This window comes from Triturus cristatus, chromosome 7 (genome assembly GCF_964204655.1).
Source record: "Triturus cristatus chromosome 7, aTriCri1.1, whole genome shotgun sequence".
Classification (NCBI taxonomy): domain Eukaryota; kingdom Metazoa; phylum Chordata; class Amphibia; order Caudata; family Salamandridae; genus Triturus; species Triturus cristatus.
This window is the reverse complement of record NC_140590.1, coordinates 1,582,133,581-1,582,145,783: the sequence shown is the minus strand read 5'-3', so window position 1 is coordinate 1,582,145,783 and position 12,203 is coordinate 1,582,133,581.

Genomic DNA, 12,203 nt, shown 5'->3' with positions numbered 1-12,203 from the left:
TTTGATCCATTGTCTCAAAATAATCTGGGATGGAATAGACATAACATGACTGAGTTTAAATTCTTATATTCCAATTGTTGAACAATGGGATCCTTTTACAATTTGGCATCTGATATTGTTTGGATTTCACTTTCAATATAAATTAATAATAGTCAAGGGAGAATCTGGGACTGAGTAAGCAGAGCTTTGTGATGGCTGTCTTTTCTTTTTTAAGTTTATAAGATTTATTTATGTAAATTGAAAAATGTAGTAGCCTGTTTAAAAAATATGTGAAGAAATTTAAAATACAGAAATAGAAGATCAACAAACGGTATAGTGCATAATACAACTGCCAATCTAACCTATATAATACGCTTCATCATTTTATACTGGAACAGGTTATTTATATGTAAACAGTGTTTAGTCAGCTGTTTAACATTTATGTATGAACTTTAACTTGGGAAGCTGGAGGGAAAAAGAAAGAAGAGAAAGTAAGAAGTAGAAGGGGGAAGAAAGAAAATAAATTGATAGAGTTCTATTTTATAGGAGTTTCAAATGTTTAAAATATGAGATAAGAAGTATTAATATGGACAAAGTAACCAATTACAGTAGTACTAGGAATAATACAAATAATGTTCCAAACTTGTTCCAAATCAAAAGTCAAATGATAAGTGCTATATTCAATCGAAACCATTTTTTAAAAATGTTTCCGAATAAAATATAGATTTTTTCATTCCTTATTACTGATAAAGAAAGGTTTATAACTGAAAGATTTTTTTTTTAGTTATGGTCAGCCTACCACGCCAGGATAAGAACAAAGGGATAACATTGTAGTTACTTTACTAGTAGTACCTTACCTTTGTGAATACTGAAAAGTAGTAAAGTTAGACTTTTGGTCTCAGTTTACCTTTGTGAATACCGAAAAGTAGTAAAGTTACACAAAAGTGTAAGTTTCCCTTTGTGAATCGACCCTACGTCCTGAATTGTCAGGCAAGCACACTATTTTTGAGACATTAGGTTTCAAAATTTTAATCATGTCAGAACTTTCAGAACCTTCCAGAATGCCATAAAGCCTTAAATCGTCCCCTTGTCACCGTTTTCCAAATCCATTGTCTTTTTCTTGAGGAGCTCTATTTTTTTACTCATTGTGTTTACTCTTGTAGTAACATCCTACGAATCACTAATTCTCTGCTCCACCTCTGGCACTCTTTTATCTAAGGCTGACCATTTTTCCAGCTCTTTGTAAAATGCTATTGGTATCCACAACAAATGGTTTTATTCTCCATAAGCAGATCCTGATGTGGGAGACATTAAAGATATTGATTGGGATGCGGCCTTGATGCACCTGTCGAAGTCTACTAAAAGAAATACCAGTCTATAAGCACATATGATCAAAGAGAGGATTTATCGCATGACAAGATCCAAATCAATAGTACGTGCAGCACGGATACAGACAGTAAAGTGACTGAATGTCCAACAAGGAGGAGGCTTCTAAAGGCTTTTTTTGGTGCAACCACAAGGGAAAAGCGTCACTATTCATGCAAATATGTTCAGTAAAAGTACAGGATAATGACACTTCTTAAGAAATTCAGCAAAGGGGACAGCTTCTGCCCATCAGTATTCTCAGCATGTTACACAAGTATAGAACACTAGACCAATCAGAAGAGGCTAACACTGCGTGCTCCCTGCATGGTTTGAGGAGGTGTGACTGTTGCTACCTATGAGTTCCCTGCTCGTCACATTTTGGGACGGCCCAAGCTAATGGAATGTAGCAGTAACTGTAACTTCTACAGGAGTGATTTGCAACATCTGTTCTAGTGTAGACTGTGTCACTTCCGAATATGGTGTGCCCAAGCACTTGTGGCTAAGCAAGCATCATGTACTGTCTGAATGTGGTTCTTGAGCAAGCCTTGCGTTACGAGTGCAGCTTTACTTTCAGCAACTTAAGAAACATTTCATAAATTATTTTGTGTCAATGATCCACAGGCCATTAAAATAGATATTTGGTATCAAATTATAAAGGTGGCTTCCAAGCACCCCAGGAAGGTCGCAATTAAGTCATGACTCAGGCTTGTCCAGTTTAAGATCCTTCATTGAGCCTACTATGATAGGTGTCATCGCCATGTAATTGTAAAGAGCCCTTAACCAAATTGACTGAGATGCAGTGATTTCGAGGGTTCCTTCTTCCATACAATCTGAAGTTGTACCCGCATACAGGACTACTGGAGGGCCATCATTAGAGAAATGAATGCCATATTCTTGACATCCTTTCCTTTTGACCCCAAGTTCCTTATTTTGGCCATCCCCAATGCTGTTGACTTCCTTCGGGCCCACTTACTGCTCTGTAGCTTCAGCTTAGTGGTGGCGAAGAGGGATGTGGCTCGCCACTGGGGATCAAGGGACTGCCCCATGTTACAGGAGTGGAAAAGAGGAATTCATATGTATATGATGGCTGAGAAAGTCATATGCTACAGCAGAGGTTGCCCCTGAAAGTTTCGGAAAGTGTGGGATAAATGGATCTCTTACTACTCCCCCAAAGAGGTACTAGAAGAAGAAACAATATATTGAAAGGGGGCGGAGAGACAGCTATTGGGTTTATGTCCTCTATTTTATCTGTTTGTGGTTTGATGTGCTCTTTTATCATTATGCGACTGCCAGGCCTTGTCAGAGTTCAGGGGGTGGGGGGAGAGGGGAGGTGGGGTTTGTGGTAGTACATTGGTATTGGTTTGTACATGCAGACCATGCAAATGTCTGTATCCTCGTGGACTTTTTTTGTCCATGTGAGGCTATTTTCGAAAACGTCAATTAAAATATTTAAAAAAACAATGGTGGATATTAGAACGAGCTCATAAAGCAGTAAATAGCTTAATGCATATGAACCTGACCATATCTCCAAAAATCCAGCACCATGATCCAAACTGCCTTTTCTCAGCACTCATACATCGCTACCTCTTTGTGGCTATGCTGCGGTGACGCAGAAAATGTGCAGACCTGGAAGTAATATGGAGAATGGTACAGATGTACAGCTTCCACCTGAATGTTCTTGGAAGATTTCAGACCTGCCATAGATCCAAAATGAACAAGACCTTCCAGTATCCTCCCTAGTTTATTAAGATGAGAGCTCAAGATGACAGCTGTAAGGCTTACACATGTATGAAACAATTTTGCATTCGCAAACGGTGTGAATCGCAAAATTCGACGGTTTGCGAATGCAAAACAGCCTTTCATGCTGTATGAAAGGCTTTGTAGTCACAATTTTAGATAATCCCAAAAATTGTGATTACGTAAAATTGCGACTACAAATAGGGAATCGCAAATTGCGATTCCCTTAGCACATGTACCAAGCATTTCCTAAATGCAAACTGTGCATTTATGAAAATGCTATCACCATTGACTTCAAGTCGATGGTAACCATGTGCAAATTTTGAGAAATGCCATGTTTACATGTGCACATTTATTTTCGTTAGGGTGCTTCAGGGGCGCCTTAGGCCCCCAGGCTCCCTTGCTTTGCATTAGCTGATTTGCGATTACCAATTAGGTAACAGCAAATTAGCTAATGCAAAACTATTTGCACCTGTAGGAACGAATTGAGAAGTATTACCTAATAACGATTACCTATTTACCAAATCGCTATTTGGTGATATTAAGAGATCGCTAAATCTTTGGCGATTCCTCACATACATAGCATTTTGGGATAAGGTAAAAATCACTATTTGGTAATCGACAAATGTTTTTTTAATACATGTGGCCCTTACTATCTACAAATTAATGTCAGTTGTGCAGTCCTTTTTTTCACACTTCGGAGGAAAAAACTTGTTCGATTACAATTCAAGTGATGGGAAAATCTGCATTGGGAATAAGTAAACATATGTCTGTCCATGAGGCTGAACCATGGGAAAGTAAATGTGAAAACAGACTTAACCTGTCACGAATTTGGCAAGTCGCGCCTACCCCTGAAGTAGGCATGGCTCTGGCATTGCACACTGGGAAAGCATGTTGTAAAATGTGTATTTCACACCCTTAGTTATGCCGATGCAAGCACAAACAAGTTCAGTTGCAGCACACCACCCCTGTGGTTGTGTAACATGACACGAGACACATAACATAGGATGGTGACTGCACACACGTGCCCTCTACTTAAAATATCTGTTTAACAGGTTTGTATTGGATTTCATTGCCAAAGGAAGCGCCGGCACGATTTCCAAGTAGAAAATGTTTCACAATGTTAATAATAGCATTTCTGATAGGTGACTGGAAAATAAGGGAAGCTTTGCAGTTTACAAGACAAGTGTCACTTGCTGCAACACCGACCCACATCCAAAATGGCGACAACTTTCGACTGATTTTCGGTGACGAGCAGTTTTGAAATTTATAGAGAAGAGATTTATTGTAGGAGGTTCATCTCAAACATACCTTTCATTATGAGTTTTGTGATAATCCTGATTTGCGAAGTAACAGTTGTTTCTGTCTGTTGTGGAATTATTAGATTTGCTTTAAAACTGCCACTTTGTTTATGAAACGGAGTCCAAAAAGTCTATGTATTGACAGGAAAGTCTGCCTGCCTGAACTGTTGTGGAAACACTGATTTCTATGGCTCTGCCCAGGACCACTGGAATTATGCTATAGGCGATTTCTGCATAACTATACATTTGCTGTATTTGCCACACAATCCATCATCTGCTGCATAATCTGCAGATTTTAACCAAAAAAAAGGTAGTTTCTGACTCAAACGGTTCAAAGGTTTCTAAAGCCGCAGTGGCACGTGCTCCCACGCAGTGGAAGGCCTTTTACAAAGGTTGACTGGTCATCTTTCTGTTGATTATTGCTATATTTGGGTATTAAACGGGTAAAAATGAGGTGCATCCAATACCCAGACAGTTTTAACAAGTGTAAAACGTACAACATAAGGAAGTAATACTATTAAAAAATGTGCCTCTTCACTCCGCATAATTTGGCCTTTCTTGCCGCATAATTTACTCAACCCTGCCGCATAATTTTGCTCTCTCCGGCTGCATAATTCCAGTGGCCCTGGCTATGCTTTGCCTCTATGGTATGATGTCTTTCAATATTCTAGAGTAGGATTTAACCTCTACCCCAACACCCAACTATTCAAGGTGTAGTAACACCGCACCTGTGGTTAACATACTCTTTTGTATCAATAAACTGTGTAGGGTACTACCTCATCAGTTTTCCCAAATGTCTCGTAATGAGGTGCGCCACAAAGAACAGTATGGTGTGCAGGTTGCAAATGAGACCAATTACAAAAAGTAGGATGTGATAATGGGGGGGTAAAAAAGAACAATGCTTTTTGTATGGCCTATAGCTATGATCTGGGGCACAGGGAGATACAATTAATTTCCTGAGAGTCACCCATTTTGTGTCACGTCTTAAGTTAGGATGAGAGCCCTCTTTTCAAAGCTCTGACGGGGACAACATAGTCGCTTCTTGATCGCATCAAGGAGCACAAGGAACGGAAAGAAAGTCTGAAGTCGAGCATCTTTCTCATTTTGATAGTTGGTGTCGAAATCATTCACTTGCTTTCACTCATGAATGCATCACTTTATTTATTGTCTTTTTTCCTCTTCTGCAACCAGCATTAGTAGGCGGTAACAGGTCATCAATAAAGGGTTAAGAGAAAAGTGGAAAGATAACATTGCATAAACTCAACAAAAATGTTGCTGAGGTACAGGTCGAACAGATGTGCCCTGTAGTTACCAGATAGAGAAAACACAGGAGGTAACCCATAAACCCAGTTGAGACCTGGGTGACTTTTATGTAACAAACAACGACTCAACCGGTAATATTTCTAGATGATTACATAGGATGCAAAAGCCAAATGCGAAAAAACTGAAACAAGGAGACAACGACAGTTATTTTAGAAAAAAAAGCGGTCTGTATTAGGAACTGCAGATACACACTGTAATTGTTATATCAGCACTATTACATTGTATGTAGATGTAATTTAAGTATTAGTGTGCTCAAAAGTGCTCGTGCAGGAAGTGGACGGCGCAAGTGAACACGTGACAAAGTGAAGGAACAGTGAAAAAGGCATAATACATTTTGGGCCATGTGTATCAAGCAAAATTGCGATCGCAAACGCCAAAATTCGCAGAATTTCGGCGTTTGCGATCGCAATTTTGCTAAGTGGTATATATGAAGTCAAATCTGCGTGCAAAATAAGGAATCGCAAAATTTGCGATTCCTTATTTTGCAATTGCATTTAAGGAATCGCAAATTTTGCGATTCCATAAATGCAATGTAAGAAGCACCAAAAAGTGCAATTTGGCCTTAAGGAATTGCAAATTGCTACCAACTTCAAGTTGGTGGTAATTTGCAATTTCTTTGAAAAATGCACTTTTTTGCATTTTTCAAAGTGTAATGTGAAGCACATACATGCCTTAGGGCATGTATGTGCGCCACATGGGCACCCATGCTTATTGCAGGGGTGCAACAGGGTGTCCTTTTTCTTGCACCCTTGAAATTGCATTCTCAATTTGCGATTCTCTAATTGCTAATTGCTAATTGCAAAGTGAGAATGTCTTCCCATTCATTCCTATGGGCCTCTAGGCCCATAGGAATGAATGGGGAGGTATTCCTTAATTGCGGATTGCAATTTGAGTGAGATTCGCAATTAAGGAATATGAAGGATTCGCAAAATTTATTGCAAATCCTACATACATAGCATTTTGCGATTCTCAAATAACGATTCGCAAAAAATCGCAATTAGAGATTCGCAAATGGAGTTTTTCATACATATGGCTCTTTGTTTAAAAAATGGTTACAAAACATGGGCAATGAGGATACAGTTAATGGAAGACATGTTAAGAACCTAGAAAGCCAAAAAATGCGCTGAGTGGTCAACACTGTAGTTCCCAGATGGCACATTTTGACCAATGGCAAATAATTATTGTGATTTATTGGATTCACCTCATTGGTCTGTAGGATGGGTGTGTCGATGCATGTAATGATACGTTACATACCCTTTCACTAATAGCCAGAACATGAAGTGAATGCTTCCGTTAAACAGTTCACATATCATAAAAAAATTAAAATATATTAATATTGGGCTCAGTTCAGAATCCTGTTTGCACACCTACATTGAAATTAAGTGCCCCATAACTGTCACCTACAAGTGTAAAATCACAGTTGCTGAATTACAACAATTTGGTGTAATCTTAGGTAAGAGAAAACCTACTCCCAGGAGCGGTTGTCGGATGTTTCAGTGTAGGAATGCCTCCTTAAATAGCAAAAGCTTTTGGTACTCACAGTCCTAGCCTGCATATGGCTAGAGATTTCGGGCCATATCAGCAATGGCCAGTGATAATTATCGCTGGTCGTGATTAGCGCTAATTTTCTTATCGCTGGCTATCTCTGCTTTTTATCGCCCTGGTAGCGCGTTATCATCGACGCGCTGCTCCAGGGCGATGAAAATTCCAGAGAGAGTGATGTTATTGCCGTTTTGCAGGGAGCATCGCTGGTTTCCCAGCGATGTTCCCTGCAAAAGGGCAATAACCTTGCTGATACGACCCACAGGGTCGTATCAGCATAATCCACCCCCAATGTTAGGGGTGGCTTAGTCAGGATTTTAGCAGACGTTAGTTTTTGGAGAAAACAGCAGATTTCTCCAAAAACTAATGTCTGCTAAAATGCAAGGGCATCCTTGCTGATAGCGCAAAGACGCGTTATTGCTCTCCTGACATGTATTGTATGTCAGGAACGCCCACTTTGCATCTCATTAGAGATACAAAGGTAGGCGTAGTGTAAAAGGGTGCTAACATGCGAATACGCATGTTAGCACCCTCTTGCTGATAGGGCGTTGGTTTGATGATATGCCCCATAGTTCTTAAATGACAGAAAAAATCCTTTTCCAGAGTATGACAAATAATAAGAGAACACCTCAAAATTGGTGAGGTAAATGAAAGGGGTTTCAGCATGCGGACGTGGCAACATCTTCAGTGGTTCGGGATGGCAGGCCTGCTCAATCTTGGCTGCCTCCTGCTGGACTTCTGCGCCTCTCCTGCTCCCTCCACCCAGGGCGATCCTTGCGGTGCCGATCGGTGCGGGGGGGAATGATCTGAGGTGGGCAGCGGGCAGCGCCTGGCTTTCCCCTTGCAACTGAGGCGGGGACGGCACTGGCGATGTGCGGTCCTACCGGGTCCCCCTTCCCTCGTTTCGCGGGTTGGTTGGGGTCCCCAGTTCCATCGCCCTGGGCAAGCTGAGGCTGCACTGGACCTTCATGAGGCATATCTACACCGGACACTTCCCTGACAAAAGTGGGGGCAGACCTTAATAGCTGTCGATCGCAGGTGCGAATAAAACACTGTGTGTCCTCTACTGTTGTTGGTGGCTGCTGACTGAGTGGAACTAGGGGTGCAGCGCCATCATTGCTTCTGGTTGTGGTGCCCCGAACCCGCCTTCCTAAATTTCCCAATTGCCCCACATGACATGGTGGGAGTGTGCTGGGGACAGCTACACCTGTACTGATCTCACTACTGTGCCACCTGCTTCTGTGGAGAGTGGGTGTGGTGTTCTACACACTTCGGAGCACCTGTGTACTTGATTTATAGTCCTGGGGCAGCAGGCCTGACCTGGGACCGGGCTGGTGTACGTCGACACGGACTGGTGTGTGGGACAAAGTAAACGAGTGGGCACTACAATTTATGTCATTACTACTTCATGATCATGGGCAATGCAGACCCCAAACAACCCAAGATTCCGTTCGAGAGTAAGCGCCAGACACGCACTATGGACTCATCAACAGAGTTGGGCGCTGCTCAAAGCCCAGTTGACGCTGTAGATAACTCTGAAGAAGACATGCGGTCCATTTTACTGCAGGTGCGCTCCAGTCTCAAAACCATTGATTGTAAAATTGATGCACTTACTTCCAGCCTTGATGCTGTCAAGAAAAAAGTGGCAATTCATGAAACCTGTCTTGATGTTCTGGAAAACAGACTATCTGATACGCAAGACTCGCAGGCTGAATCTAGAATGCAGATCTTGAGTATGGAAAAGGTGCTGGAGGTAATCAAGGAGAAAAACGAAGACTTAGAAGCGCGCTCCTGACGGAACAACCGTAGAATTCTTGGCCTTCTGGAATCAACAGCTATCTCGAAAATGGAGCCCTTCATTGAAACCCTCTTGCGTGAGCTGTTTGGTTCGGTGCTTTCCCCGGTCATGATCAAGGAGAGGGCGCACCACTCGCTTGAACCCTGACCGTTGCCTGGTGCACCACTGGGCCCGATCATTGCATGCCTCCTCAACTATGTGGGTAGGGACGCTATCCTTAGAGAGGCGAGGACCAAGAGCCCCATCACTCATCTGGGTAACAACCTGTCCTTCTTTCCGGATTACACCCCAGCTGTGCAAGCTGCTCGCAGGGAATTTGTACCAGTAAAAAGGCTTCTACAGTCTTCCTCTATTCCATACGCCATGCTATACCCTGCCAAATTGAAAATCACTCATGACGGTCAGACACATTTTCTTACAGACCACATGTCTGCTTTGAAATTCACGAAGCACATTTGCCCTCGCAAAGCTCCTCAGGGCACCTCCAAAATCTCCACGAGATTGCCAAATCTAAGCAATAATGACTAATGATTATCTGCTATGTTACACTTTGATGTCACTTATACACACACAACGCCTATGTGCTCACAAGAGATGGTTGTGAGAAACACGAAACCACGGACTTGCTACACGTGTGTGATAAGGGAAATATCCTGATGGTATACTATATCTATGTCGATGTTAAGCTGTTGGTACACTCATTCTTTAACTTTTGAAGAGCTGGTGTGGGTTTAATGTTATATCAGCCTGGCCACCCTGCCACATGGTAGGTGTTAGCTGTTATTCCTTCCCCCCCCCACAGGGGGATACCCCATTTGTTTGAATTCTAAATTGGGCTCAGGGTACAACTCGGGAGGGTGGGAGGTTTACATTCTCGACTTGATTGGAAGGTTGTAGTGGGAGGGGGTGAATAAAGGGGTTAACTGCATTTTAAGACAATAGATGTCTCGATGTTGTAAATAAGTGGTTTGTTTATTGTGATTGTATTGACACTAGGAATGGGGAGTGCATTTTCAGCGTGGTGTACTATGATTACCAGTTGACTGCTCCATTTGTGATAAACAGCGCTGCAGGGGACCATGGGTGATGGTTACAGATACATGACGTGTAACATTAGAGGGCTAAATTCTCTCCCCAAAAAATACCAAATCTTTGCATAGCTGAACAGACATGGCATTTAAAGTAACGATGCGGGGGGTCTGTAAGCGATGTGGCCAATTGGAAGCTGATTTTATGCATCTCGCTTGGGATTGTGAGAGGGTGGTGTGGTTTTGGAGGCAGGTGGTGCAACAAATACGGGAAATGTCTGGGTCAGAACTGCAATGTATACCGCTGGGATGTCTACTGTGTTATGTTCCTCATGTGAAAGGGGCACTGGGAAAATTCATACGCATTGCGCTGCTGATGGCCAAACGCCGAGTTGCTATAAAGTGGGAAGGCGTACCAGCACCAAAGGCTGAACACTGGCTTAAAGCCTTGATATACTGCAAAGAAGATAGGGAATTATATACAGAGGAACTCCCGACATCGTCCAAGCCCAAAGACATATGGGAGCCTTTGCGTCAATTCCTGCAGCAACAAGCCATGGCTGACTCTCAATCTGGAGCAGATTAATCTCATGTATGGGAACGTTTTACCATTCACGGAGCACCACACTGGGGTCATTGATCTGATATGTAATGCTTCTGCCCCCCTGTGTTGATCAATCACATATTGTTACCAAGTTATGTTGAATTGGAAACACCCAATTGGCAAGAACTGGCTTAAATATAAGCCCCAAGTATATGGTACCCCAGGTATCCAGGGCATGTAAGAGAGTATTCACCCAGGGCTGTTTGTGCCACCCTGCATGTGACATAGACAAAATGGGTCCCAGTCTGCCATTGAAGACTGACAGGGCAGTGTGTGACACTGCTAGTTCGACTTTGCTATTACATCTAATGGTGAAGCCACCACTTCCCTTAAGTAACATATGTAAGTCTCCCCAAGGAAGGCCTATAGAGTCCTCTGGCAGGGTGCTGCATATTACTCAGTAAGACATATGATTTTCCATGTGTCTTAGCAGCAACACTTCAAAATTATCATTTTTTTTGTGGATAGGTTAGGAGCCCTGTTGTCTAACACAGGGTTACCTGATGGCACCCCAGCCTGGCTAACGTCTGAATGGGACCCCCCCAACAGAGTCAAGTAAGGTAAATTAATTGTGACATTACATCCGACCTGATGGCCTGGCCAGATTTCAAGTCACTATTGAAGATAAGCAACTTTTTGAAAGTTGCCACTCTGCTCTCCAGGTTGTCCAGTGGCCTCAAAAACGCACTGACACATAGACAGGTTTCTGACCGCCTGGGCGAGACATGTGAACGACGCCCATGCCCGGGAGCAAAGGCATATGCCACAGAGCAAGGTGTAACCTCTCATTATTTTTATTATTATTATGCGTAATTTGTAAAGCGCATGGCTGCCTAAAAAAGGTTTCCTAGCGCTAGGCTCAAATACAGAAAATAGATCAGACCAGAGTGCTATCAAGAGAAAATGAAGACTTAGGAAGATTTAGAAAATTGAAGCAGCCATGTCTTTAAAGATTTGCGAAACCGAGAGAGTAAGTGACACTCCCGCAGTGTTGGAGGTAAGTTCCAGAGTCTAGGTCCAAGGAAAAAGAATGCTCGACCTCCTTGGTGGGATTTCCTAATTTTAGGAATTACGGCCAACCTCCTATGACTAGAGTGCAATAAGCGTGCCGGGGAATAGAGAGACACCAAGTCTATAAGATAAACAGGTCCGGTATTTGAAAGGCATTTGTACACAACACTTGATAGGTAGCCAATGTAAGGTCCATAACATACTGGCTGAGGAGGTGAATTAAAAAGGGTGGAGCAAAAGCCGTGCAGCAGCATTTTGAAAGATCTGGAGGGTTTTAACTAATGTTTTTGATGACCCTAGATATAACACATTCCCATAGTCCGGTCTGGAAATGACCAAGGCCTGGACCACGGTACTCTAGGCAGAGGTAGGGAGACAAAAGAGAATCTTCTTGAGAAATTTCAAGATTCCAAGCAAGTAGTGGCCACCTTGTTAATCTGATGACTCATAGTAAGTTTGTCATCAAGCCGCACTCCCAGGTTATTCAAGACTGGCACTCGGGTGGGGGGACTGCC